At 42.2% G+C, this 11,379-nt stretch overlaps 1 protein-coding gene across 36 annotated transcripts in view; it reads left to right on the top strand.

Moving 5' to 3' along the window:
* Positions 1 to 936: 936 nt before the first annotated feature.
* MAPKAP1 (MAPK associated protein 1) overlaps positions 937 to 11,379 on the top strand; it is a 264,752-nt gene continuing 254,309 nt past the window's right edge. For 16 of the 36 annotated variants that reach the window (XM_078327210.1, XM_078327318.1, XM_078327273.1 and 13 more), the window contains exon 1: positions 937 to 1,195. The gene's annotated coding sequence lies outside the window, so the exon portion shown is untranslated. Of the gene's footprint in view, positions 1,196 to 3,121; positions 3,182 to 4,436; positions 4,491 to 8,591; positions 8,713 to 11,379 lie in introns of all 36 variants that reach the window. The other 20 variants (XM_054236797.2, XM_054236796.2, XM_035257577.3 and 17 more) reach the window with 5 other exon arrangements.

Here is an 11,379-nt window from a genome sequence, read left to right as displayed (position 1 = left end):
GCACGCCCAGCTAATTTATTTATTTATTTATTTATTTTGGTATCTTTAGTAGAGACGGGGGTTTTAACCATCTTGGCCAGGCTGGCCTTGAACTCCTGACCTCGTGATCCACCCACCTTGGCCTCAAAAAGTGCTGGGATTATAGGTATGAGCCACCACCCCCAGCCACGCTACGGTGCTTTTTTGAGAGACTTCCCAGAGCATCTTTCGGGTGGGAGAACACTCTCACTGCACTGCCCGAATCCTTTTTCCCCCTTCACTGTGGCTTTCTCCACTGATTTCCTCCGTGAGAGAGAAAGAGAGCAGCGTGAGACAACACTAACTTCTGCCTGTGCCAGTCCTCCTGCATCTCATGGAAATCTCCCAGCAGGACCTGAGGAAGATTACTATCACCGCCATATTACAGGTATTATAAGAGAAATAACTAACATTGACTACATGTTTATTATGTATCAGGCACTGTGCTGGGTGATTTTCAAGCATCATCCCATTGGATACTCTAAAGTTGAAACTATTGCTCTGGATGGGAAAACCCGAGGCTCGGAGAGGAGAGTTGTCACGTCCTAGGACACACAGCAAGTTATAAGAGCTGGCATATCTGAACCTAAGTCTTTCTGATACAGAGGCTAAACTGCCTCATCACTCATTTCTGGACTAACTAAGGGTTTTTCTCCGTGGAAATGGGGAGAAAGAAGATTCGATGGAGAAGCGTAACACTGATTCCTGCTAAAGGCAAATCCAGACACGAGTGCATCTTGCCAGAATTCAGCCTCAGACTCAGGCCTTCTCCTGCATTGGAGAAGCGGCGCGCATGCGCCCGGCCTCCCTCCCGGCCCCGCCCCGCGGGAAGCTGTGGCCGCTTGCTTTCAGCTCTGGGGCTTGCGCACTACGTCCCCAGCCAGAGGCTCCTTCCCGGTCGGGGACTTCCGGAGCGCCGGGGTGTGGTTCCGGGTCGTGTGCGGCTTGGGGTAATAGGGCTGCTGCTCGGCCGGCCGGCGGCGGCGGTTGTGAGCACCACGGGCATGAGGGCGAACCCGGGAAGCGGCAGCTGAGCGGGCCGGGAGGAGCGCCGGTCCCCGTGGATCCCGAGAGTGCAGAGCTCGGGGAAGGGGCCGGGAGGCGTGGGGGAGCCGGGCCCTCCCCTCAGGAACGTGTCCCGGGGCCGACCCGGCCCGTAGTGTGGAAGCAGCTTCAGGTAAAGGTTGCCCCAGCCGCCAGCTCCCCGCTCGCCCGTCAGCCCACCAGCTTGCCCACCTGGCGACCCTCTCACCTCTCCGGTTTCGGCGCTGCTCAGCGGGCCGCCTGCCGGGCTCCTGCTCAGGTGGCCCGGGAGCATCCGTTTCCTGGCCTTTACCAGAACTGGGGACTGTCAGGAGTCTGAGGCGGGTGTGTGATTTAGGGGAAGGGAAGCCCATGGACCTGGTAGTGTTCGGGAGTAGCGGGGGCGGGGTGGGGAGGGTGCAGTTGGCTCCGGCAGTTTCTGGTCTTGCACTTGGCAATATCTAGGTGCCCTGGTCTTTATAATGTGAAAATCAAGGTTTTCAAGCATTGCCTGTGTGGTCCTTTTTCCTTGTGTCCCTTTTCCTCCTCGCCCTAAAGGGGTTAACAGCCTCGCAACTACAGTGCTGCTGAACTTTGATTCAATTGTTTGTTTATGGGAGTGGCAAGGAGTCCTTTAGATTTGTTTAAGGCGGGGGGAAAAGAAGAGCTTGTGGTGTAAACAAGAGTATGATTTTAACCAGAGACCCCCAAATCAACCCAGAAATTGGTTAAAATTTCCTTTTGAATGAGTGAAAAGTAACTTTTGAAGCCCACCACAGCTTCTGGCACTGTGCAAAGCACCATATTGTTATAAACCCAAATCGGCAAAGTTCAAAACTTTCCCAGGTGTGAACAGTCAAATGGAGACACATCGGTTTAAAAAAAGCAGCGTTCTCATTCTCTTGACAAGCAGAAGGGGTGGATTCCTAATGTTAAAACCCACTTGAGCAGAATGGGAGGTACCGTTTTATTCTTTATATTTTATGAGCCCATACAAGGTGCCTAGTAAACACTGAAAGAGTTCTTGATGAAGCAATAATTGTTTTCATGTTTTTCAGTTCACACAGCTGCGGGATGTGAAGCATGCTGGTAGCCCTTTCCCATTCAGCTGAGTGCTCATGCCTACTTTAAATACTGTGTGTACCAGACTGCACTTATATTCCCTTACATCTCGGAATCTGGCTCCTGGTTACCTTCCCAGTTATGCTTGAAAAGGTTTTCTTTTTTGAGAGGGAGTGTAGCTCTTGTTGCCAGGCTGGAGTGCAATGGCGCTCACTGCAGCCTCCGCCTCCTATGTTTAAGCAATTCTGCTGCCTCAGCCTCTCGAGTAACTGGTACAGGCGTGCGCCACCACACCTGGCTAATTTTGTATTTTTAGTAGATATGGGGTTCTCCATATTGGTCAGCCTGGTCTCAAACTCCCAACTTCAGGTGGTCTGCCTTGGCCTCCCAAAGTGTTGGGATTACAGGCATGAGCCACCGTGTCTGGTCAAGGTCTCCTTCTTTAATTACCCTACCTGATCCATTACTCTAAGTAGGATCTCAGTCACTTTTGTTCTTTCTTGTTCCATTGATTTTTTAGGACATTCTCCCTACCCTGCCTAGGTTTCCCCTTTTCTCTATCAAGATGCTTCCCACGGCTCAGCTGAAGTTGGCTGCTCTCAACCAATTCCCGACAACTCCAGCTGGAAATGGTTTTCCTACAGAATTCTATAAGCACTCATTTTATCTACAATTATTTAATTTAGTAAATGTTTACTAAGTATGGATATATACATGCCAGGTACCATGCTAGACAGTGTAGAGATAAATAAGATTCAGTCCTTGCTTCCAGGGAGCTCAATGTAGTGAAACAGAGATAAGGGAAATTAATAATTCTAACAGTGATAAGTACATTGTGTGAGAGTTCTTGTTGTGGCAGTGGTAGTCCAGGAGGGGAATGGGTTATTCACTTTTGAGGGATGGGATGTGGCCAGGTAATGCTTTATAATTTGAGGTAAACTCAACTTTGAGTATTTACTATGTATTGGGTATTATATAGGGATTTCTATTGTTTAATCATTTTAACCTCAATTTACAGATGAGGAAGACTCAATAAATTACACAGCTGGTACCAGACAGAGCCAGGATTCAAAGCCAGGTCTGTCTGATGCCTAAATCTGTGCTTTTTCCATTACATGTCTTGCCTTTGTCTCACACTGTCTCTTTGTGCAAGTAAATATTGAAACAAAAAAGTATACAGGATGAAACATATGAATGTTAAAATGAATGGTACAGAAATCTTTTAAATGCAAAGGCTGTGCTCTTCCAGGGCAAGGAGATGGCAGGTGGATTAGCTCAGCTTTGAATATGAGCAGAGAAGACAGTATAGAAAATAAGCATGGAGTCTGGATTCAATTCCCGGTCCCTGTTCTTACTGGATATGTGACCTTTGACACATAACTCCAAGCATCATTTTCTTCAGCTGGGGGTTGGGTTAGGGAATAATACCACATGGAGTGTTGTGAATATTTATTGAACTAACGGGGATAGAGGGCCTGGTACATGGTAAAGTCCCCCAAAATAAATAGCTATAAGATACAAAGGTATAATGCTTGAGGTATGGTTTTAGAGTGGTGAATGAGTTTACAGCCTGAGTCAAGCAAGTCATTGCTTCTTTTAGCAGGGTAAAGGATGGAAAGTTGGAGGGGCAGTAGGGGTCAGAGTTAGTGAGGGCTGAGTACTAGGCAAGAGAGGTAAATTCCAGTTTCTGCTAATAACTTTTCCAGTTAATAAACACTTTGAGGATCTATGATTCATTTCAGCAGTGCCAGGCAAAATGCTAGACCTTGGGGATACAAAGAGAAATCAAATTGGGTCCCTATCCCGAGGTCATTGACATTCTAGTAGAGGAGATGTGTGTGTGGGGGTGAACTGTAATAAAGTACTTTGGGTTCTAAGGTAGAAGTCCCCAGGGGGTCCCACAGAGCACTGTGAAGGGAACACTGGTGATGGTATGTAATGAGTAGTTACTCTGCCAGCATGATGTTAAATGCTGTATCTCATTTTTTTCTTGTATGAGAAGGTGTTATTAGCATCCTGATTTTGCCAGTGATGAAACTGGGGCACAGAGACCTTGAATAACTTCTTTTAGTTGATGCTACTGGTGGAGCTGTAAGAAAGAGGGGATTATCTGCTAAACACTGGGATCTGCACTCTTCATTACTCTGCCATGTTGCTTGTTCTTTGTGATGTGGATGGGGACCCTCTGGAAAGGCTTCAGAGAGAAACTTGCCCTTGAGCTGTAGCTTCAGTGTGCCGGTCACTGTGAGACAGGAGGGATAATGAGGAATGGAGTGGCCTCTGCACTAAAGAGCTCATAGCCTAATCTATTGAGATATTTTTGTTTTTGGTAGGGGAGGTTGTTTTGCTTATTGGCTCATACCTGAAGACTTCAGAAACTTTTGCAGGTGAGTGGATTTATGTGTTTCAGGCTAAGATAATTTGCTAGCAATCTGTTATTCTGATGTATAGGGCTTACTGTTAAGGACACAGTCATAGGTGTTAAATTATATGACAAGGACTTCTGTTACATTACCTTTTTTTTTTTTTTACTTAGAGTCTTGCTTTATCACCCAGGGTGGAGTGCAGTGGCACAATCTTGGCTCATTGCAACCTCTGCCTCCTGGTTGAAGCGATTCTTGTGCCTCAGCCTCCCAAGTAACTGGGACTATAGGCAGGCACCATCATGCCTGGCCAATTTTTGTGTTTTTGGTAGAGACGGGGTTTTGCCATTTTGGCTGGGCTGGTCTCGAACTCTTGACCTCAAGTGATCCACCTGCCCTCGGGCTCTCAAAGTGCTAAAATTATATATGTGAGCCACCATTCCTGGCCATATTACATTTTATCCCCATGGGAGCTGCCCTGACTTCGTTTCGGTGAGTTTGAAGTTTTTGTGAAGTTGGACTCAGAAGTCAGTGTATTTCAGCTTGTGTTCAATTTAAGAGGCTTAGTGGTTAAATATGTTACCTAAGAGTCACAGCTAATGTGTGATAGAGCCACAAAAAACTGGCCAAAAAAGAGTAAACAAATCTTTATTAAATTACTATTATTAGTTCTGTTTGAGTGTCTACCTCAGTAGTCTCTCCAAGTCTGATGCCTGTTGTGTAGTAGGATGAGTAGGCTAGGCCTTGGTGAACGGGTGAGCATAGACTCAAACTAAAGAGGGCAGTCACTGCTCAGCTCCACTTGTTGCCATGTGGGGAAGTGGGCCAGTGTCCGTGGATCTTTTGATTTTTTGGAAAAGATGCTGGAAATCTGGATTTTTATTTATATATTTAAATTTATTTAACTTTTAGAGACAAGGTACCATTCTGTCAGGCTGGAGTGCAATTTCATGGTAATAGCTCACTACAACCTTGAATTCCTGGGCTCAAGCGATTCTGCCTCTGCCCCCACAGTAGCTAGGACTATAGGTGCATGGTACCATGTGTAGCTAGTTTTGTTTTTGTTTTTGAGACAAAGTCTTGCTCTTGTTGCCCAGGCTGGAGTGCAATGGCACGATCTCGGCTCACTGCAACCTCTGCCTCCCAGGTTCAAGCGATTCTCATGCCTTAGCCTCCTGAGTAGTTGGGATTACAAGCACCTGCCACCACGCCCAGCTAATTTTTGTATTTTTAGTAGACATGGGGTTTCACCATGTTGGCCAGGCTGGCCTTGAACTCCTGTCTTCAGATGATCCTCCTGGCTGTAATCCCAGCACTTTGGGAGGCCAAGGTGGGTGGGTCACCTGAGGTCAGGAATTTGAGACCAGCCTGACCAATACAGTGAAACCCCATCTTTACTAAAAATACAAAATTAGGGTGCATGCCTGTAATCTCAGCTACTTGAGAGGCTGAGGCAGGAGAATTGCTTGAACCCGGGAGGTGGAGGTTGGAATGAGCTGAGATCTCACCATTGCACTTCAGCCTGAGTAACAAGAGTGAAACTCTGTCTCAAAAAAAAAAAAAAAAAAAAATCCTCCTGCCATGCTGCCACGGGCTCCCAAATTGTTGGGACTACAGGTATGAGCCACTGCATATGGTACTTTTTAATGTATTTAGCTTAAAATTTTGCCATTAAAAAATTATGTTGATCAAAACATATTTGCAGTCTGTGTGTAATTCTAGGCTGCCTGATTGTGAACTCCAACCTACATAGCTGCTGAAATTTTGGTACTCGTTGTTCAGAGCAGGAAGTACAATACAGTGTTTTGATTATTGATTAGAAATCTCATGGTAAATTGCCAGTGTGAGGGAGCATTGTAGCTTCCACTGATACTTAACCACTCTTTTGGAAAGTGGCAAGGTGAATGCTTTTGTTGTATAATCAGGCTAACCTATGGATTTGGCTGGCAAGATGACTTTACGAGACTTCTGTTTTGTGCTCTTAGCACTTTAAATGCTACCAGATTTCTTGTCTCTTGGCCCTCTCCACAATACTATGAAGTAGTATTGTAAATTTGTTAAATGCTCTTGCATACCTTATTTTCTTTAGTCCTGTGAGATAGGTAGTATTACAAAAGGGGTAGTTACCTCTTGAGATGAAGAAATTGGCACCCAGTGAAACACAGCTTAGTAGAAAGTGCAGTCGACTAGAGAGGTACTTGCATCCTAAATATGCTGATACCACTAACAGCCTTTGGATTTTGGTCACATCACTTACAAATCCTTGGGTCTTTTTTCCTTTTTGGATAAATAATGAGGAGTGAAATTCAAGTCTTGCTGAGGTCTTTTCAGGATGCCAGGCTTTCTGTTTCTAAAAACCGATTACTGGCACACTCCAGTGGAGATGACTCAAATCTAGAATGCTGCCCCTCCGCTCTTGCTGGCAGGTCAGGAACTACTACTCAGCCCTTCACCTGTTCTTTATTCATTATTTCCTCAGGGAAAGGCCCTTGATGGGCCAGGTGCTTCCCCACTGCTTGCAGTGCCTATTGACTATATATACTCAAGATTGAAAGGGGCATGGAGACACCCAGCATGGTGAGAGAAATATGGCCAGGGAATTTCCAGCCCAAGAGTTTAATTTATTTTTATTTTAATACCTAGCTTCCACAATTGAAGAAATATTGGTCTTCTAGATACTTGTTTTCATTCATACTCTATTGTGTAAGGAAATAACATAGAATATAAAAATAAAGAGAAATCCTGAGCAGTCATTCAAAATTTATTAACTCTAGTTGGCAGCAGTCTAGATATATTGGGAAAATGGATTTAATATAGGCAACACAAAATTTAGACTGAAAGTAGAATACAGTTTTATAAGTAATTGAAAGTGAGAAAAATGGGAGAAACCACTTAAAAAACAAACCTGAAATTCTAGAAAGAACAAGAAGGTATTAGAATAACTATTGGAATTAAGTTATAGTAATTGCTTGTGAAATAAGTGGAATATTATGTCCCATTTATGCCTAAATATATGTAGTGTTAGATTCATAATATCCTATACTTGAGTATACTTTTATGAATATACTTTTATTACTGATGCAAAGTGTACTGAATGTGTAAAACTTCAAGAAAATAACAGTTTGCAGTTCCCTGTGGGCTCGTTTTAAGGTACTATGTTATAAATAAGTACCATTTCAGCAGAGATATTGGTAGAAAATTGTTTGAAGAATGGTTTTCTTTTGAAAATAGAGCAAATATTTAATCTGAACTTTAGTTACTGACATAAAGGAGACTAACGAAGAACTGAAGTGCAGACTTCAATTTTAAAGCAGTGTGATGTGGGGTTTTGGGCAGACCCACTTGGATTTGATTATTGGGTTTGTCCATGATTAACTCTGTAAGCCGGACGGTCTGCAAAATGGGGATAGTAATGCCAATCCCGCATAGTTCTTGGTGAGGGCTAAATGAAGCAATGTATCTAAGTGCCTAGTAAGTACTCTGATGCTTCTGGAGAGATGCAGGTCCAGGTTGAGCATCCCCACTCAGAATACTCAAAATCTGGGCCATGTGTGGTGGCTCATTACCTGTAATCCCAGCACTTTCAGAGGCCAAGATGGGCGAATTGCTTGAGCTTGGGAGTTCAAGACCAGCCTGGGCAAAATAGACCCTGTCTCTACAAAAAAACTAAAAAATTAGCCAGGCATGTTGGTGCACATCTGTAGTTCCAGGCTGAGGTGGGAGGATTGGCATTACTGTCCCCATTTGGTTTCAGAATTTTAGTGACATACTAATATGCTTACCATATAATAAGGGAAAAAAGGATATGACTGTAAAGTGTGATCCCAATTATGTCAAACATGTATACAAAGAAAAGAAATAGGTGGTGAAATTATAGGACTTTATATTTTTTCTCAGTTTTAGAAATGTTCTTTTAAATTTTTTTTTAAAGAAGTCATAGTTTAAAATTGATATTAACAAATATGAGTAGAGCCAGTGACCATTATTTTAACCAATAGTTTTCACTAATGCAGGTGATTTTGAAGTTATAAATGGATTGTGTTTTCAAGTTAGTTTTCACTTCACTTAGTTTGCACTCAGAAATGGTTTCATATGTCCTGACATTAATGATGTTACTATTTCCAGGGAAGTCTTCTTTTCCCCCAAAAAATCCTATTTGACACAGTATTCTGGAAGAAGAGTTGTATTTATAATGGTGGTATCATTGTCCCAGTGCTACCTCACCACTTCAGTGGCAACGGAAACAGTGAGTAGGCCTGTGACATCCCTGTGTTTTCTTTTAGAGGGAGTCTACTCCTATCTCTGTGGAGTTGAGGTTGGCCTTTGGTAGATAGCGATTATGAGTTGAATGCTTATATATTGGGAAGTGATTTTTTGGTATGGAAAATTATAAGTGTGTTAAAAAGGTAAACTGAGGCTTTTTTTTTTTTTAAGAGTTTATTAGCACAAATGGCAATTGATGAATTGGGCAGCTTCAAGTCAGAAGTGATTCAGGGGCTCCACTGAGGGAAGTAAGTGGGGAGGCTTTTGTAGGAAGATTGTGGAAGTAGAACAGAGGAAAGATTTGATTGGTTATACAGTTGATCTCTACCATTGGAAAGTACGCAGTTATATAATTATGAGTTGTTGGCTGCTTCTGACTGACTAAGCTTAAGTTCTTTTTTTTTTTTTTTCATATATGCATTTATAAGACATACCTCAAGTTAAGTTTTGCTTATGTCGGCAAATCCAGCAAGGTTAAGGTAATTTATAAGACTAACTAGTTTTGTCTGCTCAGGGATTTTTCAGGCTAGGTTTGATTTTTTTTGTTTTGTTGTTGTTGTTTCATTTTTGGTGTTGTTTATTTTTTTCCTTGAGACAGGGTTCTTTCTCTCTTGCCCAGGCTGGAGTACAGTGGCATAAACACCGCAGCCTCAACTTCCTGGAGCGATCCTCCCACCTCAGCCTCCCAAGTAGCTGGGGCTAGAGGCATGCACTACCATGCCCAACTACATTTTTGTATTTTTAGTATGGATGGGATTTTACTGTGTTGCCCAGGCTGGTCTTGAACTCCTAAGCTCAAGGAATCTGCTTGTTTGGGCCTCCCAAAGTGTTGGGCATATAGGCGCAAATTACTGCACCTGGCCAGGCCTGGTCTCTTTTAATTTAACAAATGTGAATCTCTGTCTCACTTTTTTTTGTGTGTGAGAAAAAGATTGAAGATTAAATTTGTTTGGATTTTAATTTTACTGATGGCAGTAGTTAGTAAAAATATGAGTGTTAAAACATTATGATGACTTGTTGCCTTTTCTCTTTTTGAATTATCATGTACTTTATAATTGAAATAGTTTCAGACCGGGTGTGGTGATTTAACACCTGTAATCCCAGCACTTTAGGAGGCTGAGGCAGGCAGATCACTTGGGGTCAGGAGTTTGAGACCAGCATGACCAACATGGAGAAACCCCATCTCTACTAAAAATACAAAATTAGCCAGGTGTGGTGGCACATGCCTGTAATCCCAGCTACTCGGGAGGCTGAGGCAGGAGAATCACTTGAACTTGGAAAGCAGAGGTTATGGTGAGCCGAGGTCATGCTATTGCACCACAGCCTGGGCAACAAGAGCAAAACTCTGTCTCAAAAAAAAAAATTAGTTTCAATGTGTACAGTTAAGTGTGATGGCCAGTTAAGTTTGTGTTTTTTCAAATGTGCATACTAATTCTCTTATGTACAATATAAAAACCATGCAAAAAAAATCACCAAAGTATTTGAGCATATTTAAATTAGGAAAATATCAAGCAAGATGTTTCTTCTGTAAACTACTTCTGTCCAAAGCATTCTGTATATTATCAGAATGAAAAATGACAGCACTTTGTCATCTGTTCAAATTGATATTGCACTCTTTGCAATGACAGCTGAAAAGGCCCACAGGTGCCATATAAAGAGGTGACCATGTTGTCATATTTCATTTCGGCATCCCTCTGCAAAGCCATAATTACCTAATTAGGTTGTTAATTAGGAGATTAGCATTTCACTATATTGATAGAATGCTCTTTACTGGTGTAGGGCGAGATACAGATTTGTCTGCCCTGATTTATAATCTCTGCCTGTTTTGTACTTATTTATTTGCTTAAGATGCTGGTATGGGGCAATTCAGTTTACCTGAGAAACAGTTTACAAGCTAATGAAGCTTTGATCACTGGATTAAAGTTGCTGAGTTAAAATATGGACACATCCCCAAAATTAAAATAAAAATTCCAAGTTGGTATAACTTGTATTATTGTTAACACAGGCAACAAACATGATAAGAATTCACATTGTTGGTATAAAAAAAATTCAAAATATAAAAACTTAAGTCTGAACCGTGATAGAAATTTATGTATCCTAAACAAGGCAAAGGAAAGTATTTTAATTGTCTTCAATGACAGACCTCTGCCATTTATACTTGGGACTTCTGAGGATATGTTAAATGTTTTGAATGTATTTAAGAAACTGCAGCTTGTTTAATAACTTCAGAACAAATATATTCAGTCTTCATTTTAGACTTCCTTAGATAGTCATGCCTCAGAGTTTATTTCATTTGTACCTTCTGTCCATTAGTCTGTGCTTAGAACATTCTCTTCCCACAGTCTTTGCAGTGCTGAGTGCTTATGGAATTTGAAGTATTTCAATAACCTTTACTTGGTGAGCTATTTGGAGTAAGCACAGTTTCGATAAAGTGTGTCTAACGTTCTTTTGGGAGAGAGGGGCATGGGAAAAATGATTTCTATGTATTTACTCTGTAGTGTTTGTAATTTGCATTATGCATACTTTTCTGCCTTTTTGCAGAACAATGTTAAGAGCACCATTCCCACTGAGGTAGTAGTTTAGCTTCTTCTGTTCGTATTGGTATTAGCATTCAAACTGTAGTAAATGCATGTGTGTTTTAAGTCCCTCT

The sequence above is a fragment of the Callithrix jacchus genome, chromosome 1, assembly GCF_049354715.1.
Source record: "Callithrix jacchus isolate 240 chromosome 1, calJac240_pri, whole genome shotgun sequence".
Classification (NCBI taxonomy): domain Eukaryota; kingdom Metazoa; phylum Chordata; class Mammalia; order Primates; family Cebidae; genus Callithrix; species Callithrix jacchus.
This window is presented reverse-complemented; position numbering and strand designations above follow the sequence as displayed.